Here is a 14,438-nt window from a genome sequence, read left to right on the forward strand (position 1 = left end):
CCGAGCCACGCTTAGCAGCATCACTTCACGCTCCTCTCCACCGTTCAAGCCCTGCAGGAAAACCCATCACCTCTTCCCTACTCAGCAAGGAGGCAGGAGGAGGCCCAGGAGGGCCTCGCTCCAGCAGCGACCGGCTTGAACAGGGAAACGCGTCGCAGGCTCCCAGGCGGGCTCTGCTCTGAGTGCGGCTCTTGAACCCCTTCACCTCCCACGGGCTCCTTGCTGCTCCGTAGCATTATCAGTAAATAATTAACAGGGGAGCATTCAGAAAAGCAGTCGATCAAAGAGGAACCACTCGCTCCTCTCCATGCCTTCCCAATGCAAACTTTTTGCCAGGGTTCAGTCAACATCCCAACCACTTCTCCCTTTCTTCAGGGAACACCTGAGCAAATAGGTGGGTCTGGCAGAATAGTCTCAAGTTCAGCAAATCCTCTGCAAAGCTGGCTCACATTTAAGCTCTTCTATGTACTTGTTGGTCCCTTTTTCAACCCTTGGGTCAAGCCAGGATTTAGGGGAGCCCTGGCAAGCAGTGTGGTCCTGTGGGTAGGATAAAAGGCTGTGGATCAGAAGGACACGTTTCATTCCCAGGTCTGCTGTGCTCACCTTGAACACGTTAGCACCACTCTGTGAGCCCCCCTCTCCTAAACTGCGTTCACCACTTACACAGGGAGATCCAGGGAGAGACACTGTTGCTGTCTAAGCAGGCAGGAGAGGCTGGGGTCCACGGGGCGACTGACATAGGAGCCTGGTGCTCAGCCTGCTGAGCCCAACTCATCTCCATCTGTGACTCAACACAGTATTTGAGCTCAAAGCTATTGAAAGGAGTGGCTGATATCAACCATCCGCAGCACAACCTACATCGTCTCCCACACTGCTCTGACCTCGTCTCAGACCATTCGCATTTCTACTCCATCCACAGCAGCATGAACTAATGATTGACCATGGACCTTCACCATGAATCTCCAGGCTTCTATCAGCCAGTGTCACAAACTTAACATTATCTAATTGTAAGTTTTCTCATTTAATTGCAATATACACCTGCTCAATGTCCCTCTGTGTGTGCAAAAGCACCATACTTCATTTAAAAAGCCCTCATTTAAATTCAACAGCTAGCTGCACAGATTTAACCATTAAACTGATTTATGTTGCATAAAAGATCAAACCAGATCGCACCTTGTGGCCAAATAACCATAAAAGGTTTCTGTAAAGATCATTAATTCACCTCCCTGGGCAGTTAGTTTCGCAGTAAATATGACTTAGATGACTTTATCCAGTTAACCTTAATCAATTTGTTATTATGATTAGTCACCCTAAATAATACAAGTGTGAGAGGGGAAGGCGCTGCGATGTCGCCCCTGCTAACGCAGGAGCTGCCATGCGCTGACCCGGGATGGCCACGTCCTTGGGAGATGGGCCCTGCGGCCGCGCGTGCGCCCGGCGGGAGCAGCAGCCCCGCGGGATCTGCCGGGGGGATCTCCTCGTCCCTGGCATCACTGCACAGCCAGGAAGGAGACCCGCAGGAGCTGTAGCAACGTGAGCAGAGGGAATGGGCCCATATCACCCACCAAAGCCATTTGCCCCTGAGTAAAGCACGTGCTGCCGACCACTGCCCGCCGGCTCATGCCGCTCTGCAGCACTTTGCGCTGGCTTAGGAATCAGGAGAGAGAAGGTAAGAAGGGGTTTAAGACCTGGTGCGCAGAGCAATGTGGGTGAGCGGGGGGCTCGCGCCAGGGCGGATGAGGCTGGGGCAGGGAAGAGCCGGGGCCTGCCCCGCGCGCGGCCCTGCTCCCATTGCCACCGCGCACGGCACTCACGGGCGCGCCAGAGAGCGGGAACGCCGCAGGGAAGGGCTCGCGCCGCCTGCGCGCTCAGTGGCGCCGGGGCAAGGAGAGAGCTTTATCCTTCATGTCTGTGCTCGGCCACGGCCTTCTCCAGCCTTCTCACACGGCGCGTGTGGCTGGAACAACGCGAACTCCCTCTCTTTCCAAGACACAGGCACCTCCACTTCCCGGGAGAGTGATGGGGTGCAAACCCACACCCATGTCCCGCAGGAAGTGCCGGGTGTCTTCTCCGCAGGCAGCTCCTGCTTGAGGAGTAATCTGATCCGAACGGAGATGAAGGGCACGGCCAGCAGGGTCTCCCCAGCGCCCTGGTGCTGAGCTGAGGCGCTGGGTGGTCGGTTACCCACAGCCAGTGTCATTAAAGAGCAGGCCTGGCCATTCGTTGCGATCTGCAAAGCCACTGCTGTGGGACACAGCACGTTCCCATTTTCCAATGGGAAACTGGAAACAGTGATAGGGATGCCTCCCTTCAACAAGAATGATCCTTACCATGCACAGGGCTGCAGGATCACTTTTTGCTGGATGTAAATTTAGCTTTTTATAGCAAAGTAAGGGCGATAGGAACCTGTACAGAAAACCTCGACCCCTATAGCAACAGCTTGTGCTCACCTGGATTGGGCTGCAGGACCGTGATCAAAGCAGCACTACAGATACCAATCCTGTCCCCATCCTAGCAACATTCCCAAATCTAAGAGCATCAGTGCAGTCTGATAAGAAACTCTGATGAATTTTAAGAAGAGCAGGACCTGATTTTGTGCAACATTTAGGAAGCATGTTTTTAATATTATCGTATGCCTAAAGATCTCTGACTTCAGTGGAACTTATTCATGGGCTATGTCTTGATCTGAGACCTGAAAGCTTAAATGTCAGGAAGAAAATGCAGAGAAGACTCTTCATTTTTATAATTAAAGGCATATCACATCAATCACACATCAACAAGGAGGCTTTATTTATAGAATCTGATATTAAAATCTGAATTCCTTTCAAATATTGAGAGTGTTTTGTTACATTGCACATCCAGGTGCTACATGTGATTTTGACAGACAGACTCACTGAGAGGTGCCAATTAGCAAACATGCTCGGAAGCAGAGCGTGACAAAAGTCACAACATCATCAGAAAAGAGTTGTGTTTTCCCTCACAGGATGAAACAGCAATGAGGAAAAAAAGTTTGTTAATCTCCTCCAACAGTATGTAAATAGTCTCCCTCTATTACCCTTTTACTCTGACTCTCCCTATGTCTAAAGACGTATCGCAAGGCATCTTAATGACTGGCTGAGGAGGGAACCACGTAACACATTTCAATTCTGTGCAATCCATCCGCCTTGTTTCTAACAAGACAGAGAGAGTTAAACCTGAAGGAAAAAAAAAAAAAGTTGATTTTTTTTATCCTCACACTTGCTTTTAAGTCCATCTGAGTGCTCAAGCCAGCCACAGAGTTTCACATTTGTTCCTAATCTGCTCTGAAGGAAGAGGGGCCAGCGGCAGGGCGAAACAGGCACCATGTCTGGCACTTCTGCTTATTTTCAGGCAGAGTTTAAGGCACAAGTCCAGACCTAGAGGATGTTTTATCATAGTTAAGTCTGAACTGCCACAGTACTTTTCTCCTTGGGAGGATATAACAGTTTCTCTTATACTGTGGCCATGATTCTGCCTCAAATCCATTCAGGCTCCATATATGTAAAACAGGATGAATTTTAGAAGATTGTGATAGAACTGGGTTTGCAGGTCACTGTGGCCATTGCTTACTGCACACAGCTGCTGCTTAACAGCACAGAAAAAAACTCCCTCCTGACCTTTGGTTTGAATCAATCTGCCAAAAAGAGCCATGCAAACTAGAACCGGCACCTCTGCACTTCTGCAAAGTGCCGAGCGATAATCAATGATTTCAAACACCAGAAACGTCACTTAATGTCTTTCCTAGAGAACTAGACCAGCCCTGCACAGGCACCTGGACACCACACCTGGCCAATCCAGCTGGAAAAACACTGTCTGCAGCGTCATCATCTGCCAACCTTCAGAGCTTAGGATCAGGCCTGCCCAGACACCATTTCCTATCAAGATCTGGCAAGACCACAGCGTGCCTGAGGCTCCAGGTGAGACTTTCTGTCCTCCTGGTAACCCCAAATGTCCACACTCACCCCCTCTCCAGCCATGTCTTTGCAAACGTTACCAGCCTCACATTCTACAAAGAAGCAGCGATCTTCACAGAAGCAGCTCTGCTTCGCTCAGGAGCCTCCTGCCACGGGGGTGCAGCCAGGGCACTCACAAAACGTGGTCTGCGGCGTCCCATACTGCGACACACGCTGAGACTGCTGCACTCAGTACGCTTAGTAATTCACCGTTATATATTTAGCCTACATCATAAGAAATAAGAGAAGATTTTCAGCAATAAAGCAATCAATGTGTTTTCAAACCACTTGGCAGGGGCCCCCTGTTTGGTTAGCGCCTCTTTTGATCTCCAGGAATTGCCTTTCAATCTTTCCTGGTTCTGGGAGACAGAGAAAGAGCCCATTTAGCTGGACAACAACTTTAATTTGTATGCAACTTTCTTCCTTGTTTGTCAACCTCAGACAAGGGTAACAGGTTAATTGCTGTTTTTATTGGTACTGTGGATGCCAATTATAAGGTGTGCAGTTTAGGTTAAACTTCTATCCTCTAGTTATGTGAAAAAAAGCAGATGCCAGATGCCATCCACTCCCTGCTATCCAGATTAACAAGGAGTTGGGATATCCCAGGCAACAGAAAACAAAAAAAGGATAATAAAACAGTCAAGTGAGCGCTCGCTACTGTGCGTGAGCACAAACCCAGCCCTGAGATGAAGCTAAAAAGGCCTGACCTGAGGCAGCTCGGGCTGTGAGCGCTTGTGCTCTGTCCCTGCATGGGGCCAACCCTTCTGACCATGGGGACCGCAGCTGCAGAGCTCTCCGAGGGCTCTGGATCCAGCCCGGATCCAGCTGGATTTGTGCGTTCCAGCTGCGCAGAGCCAGGACTGACTCCATGTTCAGCGCGGTGGTTGTGGTGCCGGTCCTTCCCTCTCCTCGGGGAACACAACTGTCTTGCTGGGCCATACTCCGCACGCCTGCAACATGCTTACAGCCTGGGACATCAACAGAGCTACACGTTAGTTTAAAACTTACTAACGGACTTGGCAGGCAAGGAGAAGAGAATGTGCAGGATTTAACAGTTCTCTTCGTTTTTTAAATCTGGAAACACTTGGCAGATGCAATTAACCTTGTGTGGTCATCTCTTCCCACGGCTTCACAGGCCTGCAAAACATTCCCATCCAAATTGCTCATACGGTGCAAAGTTCCTCTTCAGAGAGGTTCCTTCCAATTTTTCCCCCCTCTTCAAGCAGTCTTGAAGAAAGGACTTGGACATGCTGGACTTCCAATGACCCTTGAATGCTGCGCTTACTCTCACAGCAGGCTGCATCAACTGCCTCATCAAATAAGTCTCAAGCAGACAGGTTTGTTGATTGGGAAGGCAGAGTCTCAAGTTGAGGGTAAAGGGTATGTCACAAATATTAGAGGAAATACAGTGAAGGCCCTATATCCTTGCAGAGAACAGCGTTAGCCCGAGGCTAAAGTCTCTAGTAATATTTTGAATTTATATTGCATCTTCTCAGCTGATCTTGTGGGAAGAAGTCCTATTGGATTTTATAGCTCAAGAGCTAATAGGATTGTACAGGATTTGATAAAGAAAAAAACTGCTGCTATACATTACAACTATCCTGTAACAGGAAATATAGGGCCCTGTTAAATTTCATGTTATATAAAATATGTGCAGTGGAAATAGAGTTGCAAATCCATGTTATATTTCTGTAGTTTAAGTTGAAATATCTCAATGTGTAGCTGCTGATGAACCCAATATGAAGAAAAATAGGTGTGCTATAATTTTATTACCCAAATCTTTGTTATCTGCAGTATCTTCCACTTCAGGTACTCCATTTACTTTGGGAATTTGAATCAAGGAGAAGAAAATTGAGCTGTTGCAAAAGCTTAAACTAGAACCAAAGTAAATCAGAATTAATTTAGTTGCTACTGCTTGCAGAAATATCCAGTTAGGTCTATGGCACACTCATAAACCTTGGGACGGTGCTGTCAGTTATCCCATTCCATCCGCAACATGCCTGTTTTTGGTAGCACTAGTGCCTGCAGACAGGGACGTGGCAGGCTGAACCTCTTCCCAACACTGTTGGTTCCAAGGGCAACCAATGCTGTCTGTGGGGCAGAAAAGGGCTTCACATGCTACTTGGCATCGAGAGCTTCACATGCTACTCAACATCGAGAGATTTTCACTAGACTGTTCTGCAGGAAGCTCAACTGAACTATTAAAGAATGAGAGAATCAGTAAGGCGGACCCAAGGGTGGGGGGTTGACTAGAAAGGAAGCAAAGTCTTCAAAGGAGCACATGAGGGAGCACGAAGCCCCAGTGGACAGTACATTAAAGCAAACTGATCTCAACTCTCTACAGCTGTCTGCCAACAGCAGCCTTAGGACACCAGGACCCTCATGATGCAATAGCGGGACCAAGAGCTACAATTTGGAGCTTGCCAGAGAAGAGCCTGTTAAGCACACGACAAAGACCATGACTGATGGCAGGGAGAATCTCTGAGAAGTCACACTCAGAAACCACAAGCTACCCGTGCTGGCAGCAAAAACATAAAGACTCATTTATGGGAAGCAACAGGCTTTGCTGAGCCAAATGTCATCTCCTAGAAAACAATCCAGTGAGAAATCCCTCCCCTGCCCCATGTGTGCATCCCTTTGAAGCACAGCTGCAAGAGCTGCCCAGATGCAATCCCTTTTATTGGATAACATACATATGGCTCGTAAAACAGTCTCAGGACTTCTGCTGAACCTGGGCTCAGCGTTTTATGTCTGGCCTCTGGTAGAGAAGTCCGGCAACTGCAGGCTGAGCACATTTCCTCATGTGGAAGGCACTGAACTCCAATCTTTACCATGCAGTGAAGAAGCTGGGGGGCAGGACAGACCTGCTTCTTTCCCCAGGGAAAGGCTGCTTAGGGAGCTGAGCTGGCTCTGGGGCTGACGAAGTTAACTGCGTGTAGGACTGCAGGGGATTCACGCTCTGAGCCAAGCCTGCAGGACGCTGCCTGCGAGCTGAGAGCTGCAGGGTGTGAAATGCAGGATGTGAAATTTTTATACTCCGGCTGCTATGTTTCAAACCCTGGTTCTGGGCCACGGCGTGCAGATGCAGCTCTGCAATGCTCACCTTCCAGGTGAGGCCAGACTGCTCGGCCTGGCTTTGGCTCTCTTCCCGAGCAAGCCCAGCCACGCGCTGCGGGACCAGGTTTGGATGACTCCCTGCTCCTCCCCACGCGAGGACAGGGCTGTTCCAACCTGCCCCCATCCCCAGGAGGAGGTGTCTGCAGTACGCGCTGCCGGGCACGCACCGAGGCAGCTCTCAACAAGCCCCGCGGAGGCTTACGAGCAACAAAGCCGCTCTAGTTTGGCACTCGGCAGCAACACAGCCGCTCTGCCAAGCTCCTACAACCCGTTTCCCGGGAAGACTACGCAACCCAAAAAGCCGTCACACGAGCGTCATCACCCGGTTCCCCGCAGGGACACACAGCACCCCGGGCTCTGGGTGTTTCAGAGGAGCACTGCACTGCCCCACACGCACCTACTGCGCTGCCCCCAGCATGTGCTCTGCCCATGCACGCAGCATGAGCGGGCACAACGCGGAGAAAGCAGGAGGGCTTCTCCTCAGGGAGACATTCGGACGTGACAGGCGGTCACTGCAACGCATGGGCTTGATGCCCATGACTGTGTCTTGCTTATCGGAGCTGTTCTTTCTCCGCATGTTCCTCTGCCCAGGACTCGACCCTCTGTCAGCACCAGCAGCAAAGCCGTGTCTGCCCTCAAAGCAAAGCGCTTGACCCGCACGCCCCGTGCAAACGCTCGAGAAACGTCCGTTCCCCCTTCCCTTTGTGCGAGGGGCAGCGGATGCTGGGTTCCACCCACAGGTTTTCCCTCTCAGCACACATGCGAGGAGCAATTTCCAATATCCAGGCTCAGTGCGCTCCAGTGGAGCACACAATAACGGCACGTGGCAGGCAGAGCCCGTGTGCACACAGCAGCCGCGGATGGAGAGCTGTGCTCGGCTTACACAATCCACTCAGACACTTCCCGATATTCACACCAGATACCTGCTTCTCTCTGAATGGATAATAAATACGTCTGACCCAATAATCCAAGTGTTATCTGCGTTCCAACTACCAAATCATATAATAACAGCTACACACCTGATGTAATTTTAATAACATAAGACCACCAAGAGCAATGGAGCACAATGGCTAAAGCAGACAAGGGAACATTGATTTTCAGATTGCATCCCACTGTAAACACCAAACTGCTGGCGCTAAACAGACCCAAGCGGAGTACGGGAGGCCGAGGTTCATGAGCTGAGGCCGAGTGGTGCTGGATGCAGCCACCCCGGGGGCCCAGGGCAAGCTGCCTCGCAGCCCTACATCAACAGCCCGCATGGAAACAAACTCCTTCTTTATAAGGATCAATATGGCTTCAAGCTGCACGTTTCCTTAGTGCAATAGCTGGATTTCAACGATGTTTATACATGCGTTGTGCAACAGAGGTTCCTGCCCTCAGGGAGGGAGTTTAAACTACTTGTAGCACAGATAATTATATCTTATCTTAAGGTGTGGACCAAATTCCTTCTGCTTATGTAATGTAAGTTTTAACACCCCGCATGCCTTGGGGTCCTACGCGCTTCCTGCAGCCAGGAGGCCGCTGCAGCTCTACGGGCTGGGGAAGAGGTTGCTCACCGCTTGTTGTCACTCTCATCTGCTTGGGTATTGGCCTGGTGCAACTTCCCCGACATCGATTAAATGATTCCACTTCACAACCAAAACAGGCCTTTGATGAGCCCGGTCCCGTGAGTGACATAGAGGAGAGCCCTGATGGAGGGGATGGCTCTCGGTGTCTGCCTGGGGTTCCCACAGCCGAGAGCCAACGTGCCGTCCTCACCGCCGCGCTGCCCACCCGCACAAGGACCTGTCTGGGCCAGGAAAACCTGCAGCCTGAAAGTCACTCCTTGATATAGGCTGACTCTAACGCTCGGATGTTTCAGAGAAAGCCGCAGAAAAGTGATCACCGCTTGAGCAGGTAGAGCTGCTGGGAGCTCACGGCGTTTCGGTGGCGTTTCGGGAGGCTCTCGCTTCCACCAAGCCTGGCAGGAATCCCTGCTCATTTCAGCAGCGGCAGGACCATGAAGACACACGGTTCACATGCCTGGCTGATAAAAACATGACATCGGCATCAGTATCACATTGGTCCCAGACATAACATTTCCTGGTGGTTTTAGAGGCTTTCCAAACACTGCTCTGGGATCAGTAAGTGTTATACTAGCTTTGTTGTCTCTCTAAAGTACTGAAGAAATGGAACATGTAGAAGTGTGCAAATAATTACAACCTTGGGCTTGCACAAGAAGGGGGGATGTTTCTACTCTCCATTTTCCTTTCCCCAGTATTGGCTGCTCAGATACTGGAAGGTACGTAAAGCCTTATGTTGTTCAAAGAACAGGAGCCTCTACAAAATAAATGAAGTCCCAGGGCCTGGTTCACCACTGGGCACCTCCAGCCTCGCACCAGTGCAACCGAATCAACCCAGGGGCTAAGAATGACGTGTGGGCTGGAAAACCCTCCTCTCCACAGGAGATGTAGAGAATCCGGTCGTGTTAGCTTATCAAAGAGCAGGGAAGAGGAGATTTGATCACAGCCTGCAAGCACCTACCCAATATCTGGTATCTTTAATCTGGCAGACAAAGGTACAACAGGATCAAAGCGCTGCAAGGTGAAATGAGACCAACGAACGGGGAAGATGCAGACTGCCCACTCCGCACCCAGCAGCACGGACTGGCCATGTCGGGCATACCCCAAGTTTGAATTTCTCCCTACAGGTATCACCTAGTTATTCCCCAGAGTACTGAATTGGATGCTGGAATTCGCCCATGAGTTTCCATGTTCTGTAGTGTAACAGAAAATCGGCCTAATTGCCTGGAAACCATTCTGGCTTTAAAAATAGCAATAAATAGGAGTTATGCAAACATACAATGCAATAATGTCACCAAACAAATAAATGATGTTTGGAATAAAAACACTTCAAACACAATTTTGAGACAAAAGCAGTGCCAATCCCAAATGAAAATCTTACTTTTTCCTTCCTTGCCTGAGTACAAAGAGGAAGTTGCCTCCCTCACTCCTGTTGAGTGGTGCGATTTATTCTGAGCCCAAGTCAAAGGGAAGAAATTTGGGATTTATTTGGGTGGATTTTTGGGTCTATTTTGGGTGGATTAAATTCTCCCCTATATTACTAATATTAGGGGCTTGCAAAACTGTCACACATGGGAAAAAAAAAAAAAACACATTCATAACCATGAGGATCCTCAGCCTGTAGCTGGGAATGCAACCGACCTTCCCTTCTTCAGCCTTTACAGTTTCATAGCTTCCACAAATGGATATTTACTCTTTTTTCCTTTTTTTTTTTTTTGGAAATCTTCCATTCACAGTGTGCTAGGGGATTTGATTCAAAGGAACACATGTTGCACAGATTAGCAGGCTCTTAAAAATATGCTTGTCTTCTCTTTATGGGCCTGGTCTATTAAAAATAAGTTAACGGAAAGACACCCATTAGCTTCTGTGGGTATTGGATTGGGGCCTAAATTATTGCTAGCACTGAGCATGCAGAGTCAGGAAGCATTTTGGAGAACATGTGCTACGCTGGCCGCTCAGTCCAAAGTCGATTTCCGTGAAAGCTTTTCCAAATCCCAGTGACTTGCACCAAAGAAGACATCTGCTTTGCCATGGAGTATCTCCTCTAACAGAACCAAACACCCCAATGCACCAAAATCACGTTTTGGGTTTTTTTTTTTTAATATCAGTTATTTAGGGGTTTACACACTCCCCTTTACATACACAGACAGTCTACGGACCGGGTTTTTTCCTCCCTCTCTTGCACCGCCAGCTTCTCCTTTCTAAGCCATCAACAACAATGCAAGAGGCAAATGATCAGTGAACTTGATTTTGATCATGTTCGCCTAAACAAATGCCGTGCACCCTGCATATACACCACACCACGCTCGTGTACACACGGCCAACACGCCTTGCACTGTGGAAAAAAATACCTTAATGGCTGGAAAAATTGCACAAAATGTCCAGGGCCCAATTTGCAGAGTCCTGAACGTGACCATGGCAGGACCAACAAGCCACCTCGACAGCTCGTTTCCAACCACTAATTGCACCCAGGCAAGTGACCTGAAGGTGCTGAGCAGCAATGAGTTATGTACGTGCTCAGGGGAAGCACCATAAAGCAAAACCTCCCCACGGATGGCTCAGTAAAGATTAGTTTACAGACAGGTCTGTTCCTCGTCAAAAAATTCCTTCAATTTCTTTCTTTCTTTCTTTCTTTCTTGTCATACACAGAGAGATCATTATTGGCTTGAAATTGCAAAATCTATTTCTTCCCTTAAGAAAATCTATGGTAAGTCTTACTGAGTTAAACTAGCAATTTTAAGAAAATAAATGAAAACAGGCAGAAGCAGGTTTCTGAAGATAAACAGAGGTTTAAAAAATAGTTTTAGTTGTAAATGGAACCAGAAGTGTCGGCACAGAGCGCTGCATTTTTTTCTAAGTGAAAGCAGAAGTTGAAGACAACCACATGCAATGCGGCCTGCTTGGGCACTCCGGCTTGTTTCTGCCACCTTCCCTGTCCCCATGCCCGTGCGTGTCGCCCCTGTCTGGCGCTGGCATGGATCCTGCAAGCTGTGCAGAGGCACCGTCCCGCTGCCTGCGCTGCGCTGCGCTGCGTGCGCCGAGCAGCTTGTCCCTGCGTGGGCTGGGGGCTGAAGCCCTGCTGCTCCTTCCCGAGGTGCTGCCGAGCGCCCCGGACGAAGCCTGCTCAGATGCTAGCACGAGAGCTAGCAATGACAGGTCCTTTCCTGCCTCCAGTGGGTTCCCCATTGCTCCAGCTCTCCCACGTCTTTCCCTGACAGATTTGGAAGCTCTCCTGAAGGAGATAAGCGTATTTACAAACAGGGAAACTCACCACAAGAACTGCTGATAGCAGAGCCAGAAATAGTGCAGCAGCTCCCAGGCTAGTGCCAAATATACTGGGCTACACTTGTCTTTCAGGAAGCTGCTGTGGCCAACTCCCTTAAACTGCTGCATTAGCGTCCCTGATGTGCTGGCTTTATTTTAAGTATTTGCTATCAGGGCAGACACAGAGCTAGCTTGCACGTAAAATATGCTGGTCTGCATTTCTGATCTGATGTCTGTAATTTCCTGCATGTTTATGCTATGGAGAAAGGGAAAGAAAAGCCTCAGGGATCCTATGTGCTTCCAGCATGCTGCTGAAATAGCAGAGGATAAAGAAATACATGGAGAAATCAGGAGTCAGTTTGCAAATGTCCCATCTGTTCCGGTTCTGGCCATATTAACAGCCAAACTCCTGTGAGTTATCTCTGCCAGGTATGCCCGGGCCAGGCTAGGGAGAGCAAAACTCCAACTCCTCAAGAAGTTGCCTCTTACGGGCATTGCTGTGACACTGCTGAAAACGCCAGAGCCTTGTCTGAGCCAGAGCCCATCTGCAAGGATCGCTGCAGCGACAAGGACCCTGACACACGGAGCCAGGCCCTCACCCGCTACAGCGACGCTTCGTGTAGGCCCAGGGATATTGACTGTATGAATCTGGTCATCTTCTCACTGAGCTGACTGGGACCAAGGCCAAAACTGGAATCTAACTTAGGAATACAAAGAAAGTCAGAGCTGCCTTTAAAAAGGGATGAAGTTCAGGGTCTACAGTGCAGACAACAGTAAGATGTGTTCCCCACTTCTTTGTATTTGCGGGCCCACTCAAAAAATACAGTTTATTTAGGTGCAAGGGGGATCATTCACCAAGAGATAAGAGAGCAGGTCATGCCCGAAGAATAAGAAACTGTCTGCATAGCCAGTGCTTTCCAGGCAAGGAATTACGGGTCAGAGCAACTAAGCAACTCAGCAGGAACTCCCAGCACACAAAGCAGCAAAGCCCCCCATCAAGAGGGCACAGAGAGCGGGACAGGGAGGTCATTTAATTGGAGCTGAACCCTAAGGCAGCTCCTCTGCACCAAGGCAGCAGGGAGCATCCCCACGAGCGCGTGAGGAGCTGACAGCTCGAGCCCGAAGAGGAATGGGAGCACAGGGGAAATGCCGGAGAAGCTTCGTGCTTTCTGTCTCCATAGGGTGGCACGTGGGAAGCAGCGGGACCGTGGGAACATCCTCTGGGTTTCCGAGCAGTATGAGAGAAGGGGCCTCTGCCTCTGCACTCCCGCAGACCTCTCGTTTCCTCGAGCACCGAGTGCAGGGGATGCACCCGGCGCGCCGGGTCACACCGCGGAAAAAGCTCTGGGACTCTCTGGGAAGCAGCCGCCTGCGGCAGGGCGCAGCGCGGAGCCAGCGCTCCAGGTGAGCCGCAGGGTGCCCTGCGAGGCTGCGTCGCGGAGGGGACGGGGTCCCAGCTCCTCTCGTGACGTATGGGCAGCACGTCCCGCGCCGCGCAGCGCCGCTCGCTCTCCGCAGCCTGGGAAGCCGACGGCGAATTCCAGCTGCCGGCCCAGCCGGATGCCGGGGCGCAGGAGCGCGCGGGGGGCTGCGGGGCGGCAGGTGCACCCCGAGCGAGGCCCTGCAGCGCGGCGCGCCACGGGGCGGCTGGCACAGACAAACGCAGCGCTCACATTCAGTTATTCTCTGTGGACAGCTCTGGAGCAAAGTGCTAACACACCAAACAGTGTTTCAGTGAGAGTCCTAGCCCTGGAGATGGGGCAGTTTCATTTAAACAACAGAAGGAACAGGGACAGTTTTTCGGCATAAATGCTAAATATATATAAATATAATAGCACCCCTAAAGTGCTCAAGACTGCAATATGGTTTCCCTTGCTGTGTGGTTTTTCATTGCTTTAAAAATATTTAATTTGAAAAGCAGCTCAAGAACAGGAAGAGAAAGATGTGCTTGACCATTAAATACTGTGATATACCCAGTCCCAGGTCAGTGCTGCCTCCGTCACTGAGATCTCCTCAGTCCCTCAAGTCTCTGGGCCTCTGGTTACCTTTTTTAATAAAAGTAGAATTTGTGGCCCTCAACTGCCTTCAGCAGCATCGTTCACACAAGTACTGTGCTGTCCCGGGGCACACTGACAACTCAGGGCAACTGTAACAGTAGCACGCTCTGGATCTTGCCCTGGGTTCAGCTCTTTTTTGCTAGAATAACAAGAAGGCTGCCCATCTAGAAACCTGTTCCAGACTCTTGGGTCTAGGATCGAGCACTTCAGCTTGGGCTCATCTTTAGTTTAAGTCATCACAAAAGAAAATTCAGCCTTTGGTTGAAACCACTGATGTCCAGAGCTCCCCTTATAGATTGAAGAAACGTGATTAGCCTCTCTTTTGAGAGGCAGAATGACCATTCCTGAAGAACAGATCAGAAGTACCAATGTGTATTTTCTGTAGAAGTTTTCAATTATATCTCACAACTCAAGAAAAGAAAAGGGAAAAAAAAAAAGCTTTGCACTGTACAGCACCATCTAACTGG

Source organism: Tinamus guttatus, unplaced genomic scaffold, assembly GCF_059628265.1.
Source record: "Tinamus guttatus ecotype Peru unplaced genomic scaffold, ASM5962826v1 Tinamus_guttatus_pri_ptg000060l, whole genome shotgun sequence".
In the NCBI taxonomy this organism is placed as follows: domain Eukaryota; kingdom Metazoa; phylum Chordata; class Aves; order Tinamiformes; family Tinamidae; genus Tinamus; species Tinamus guttatus.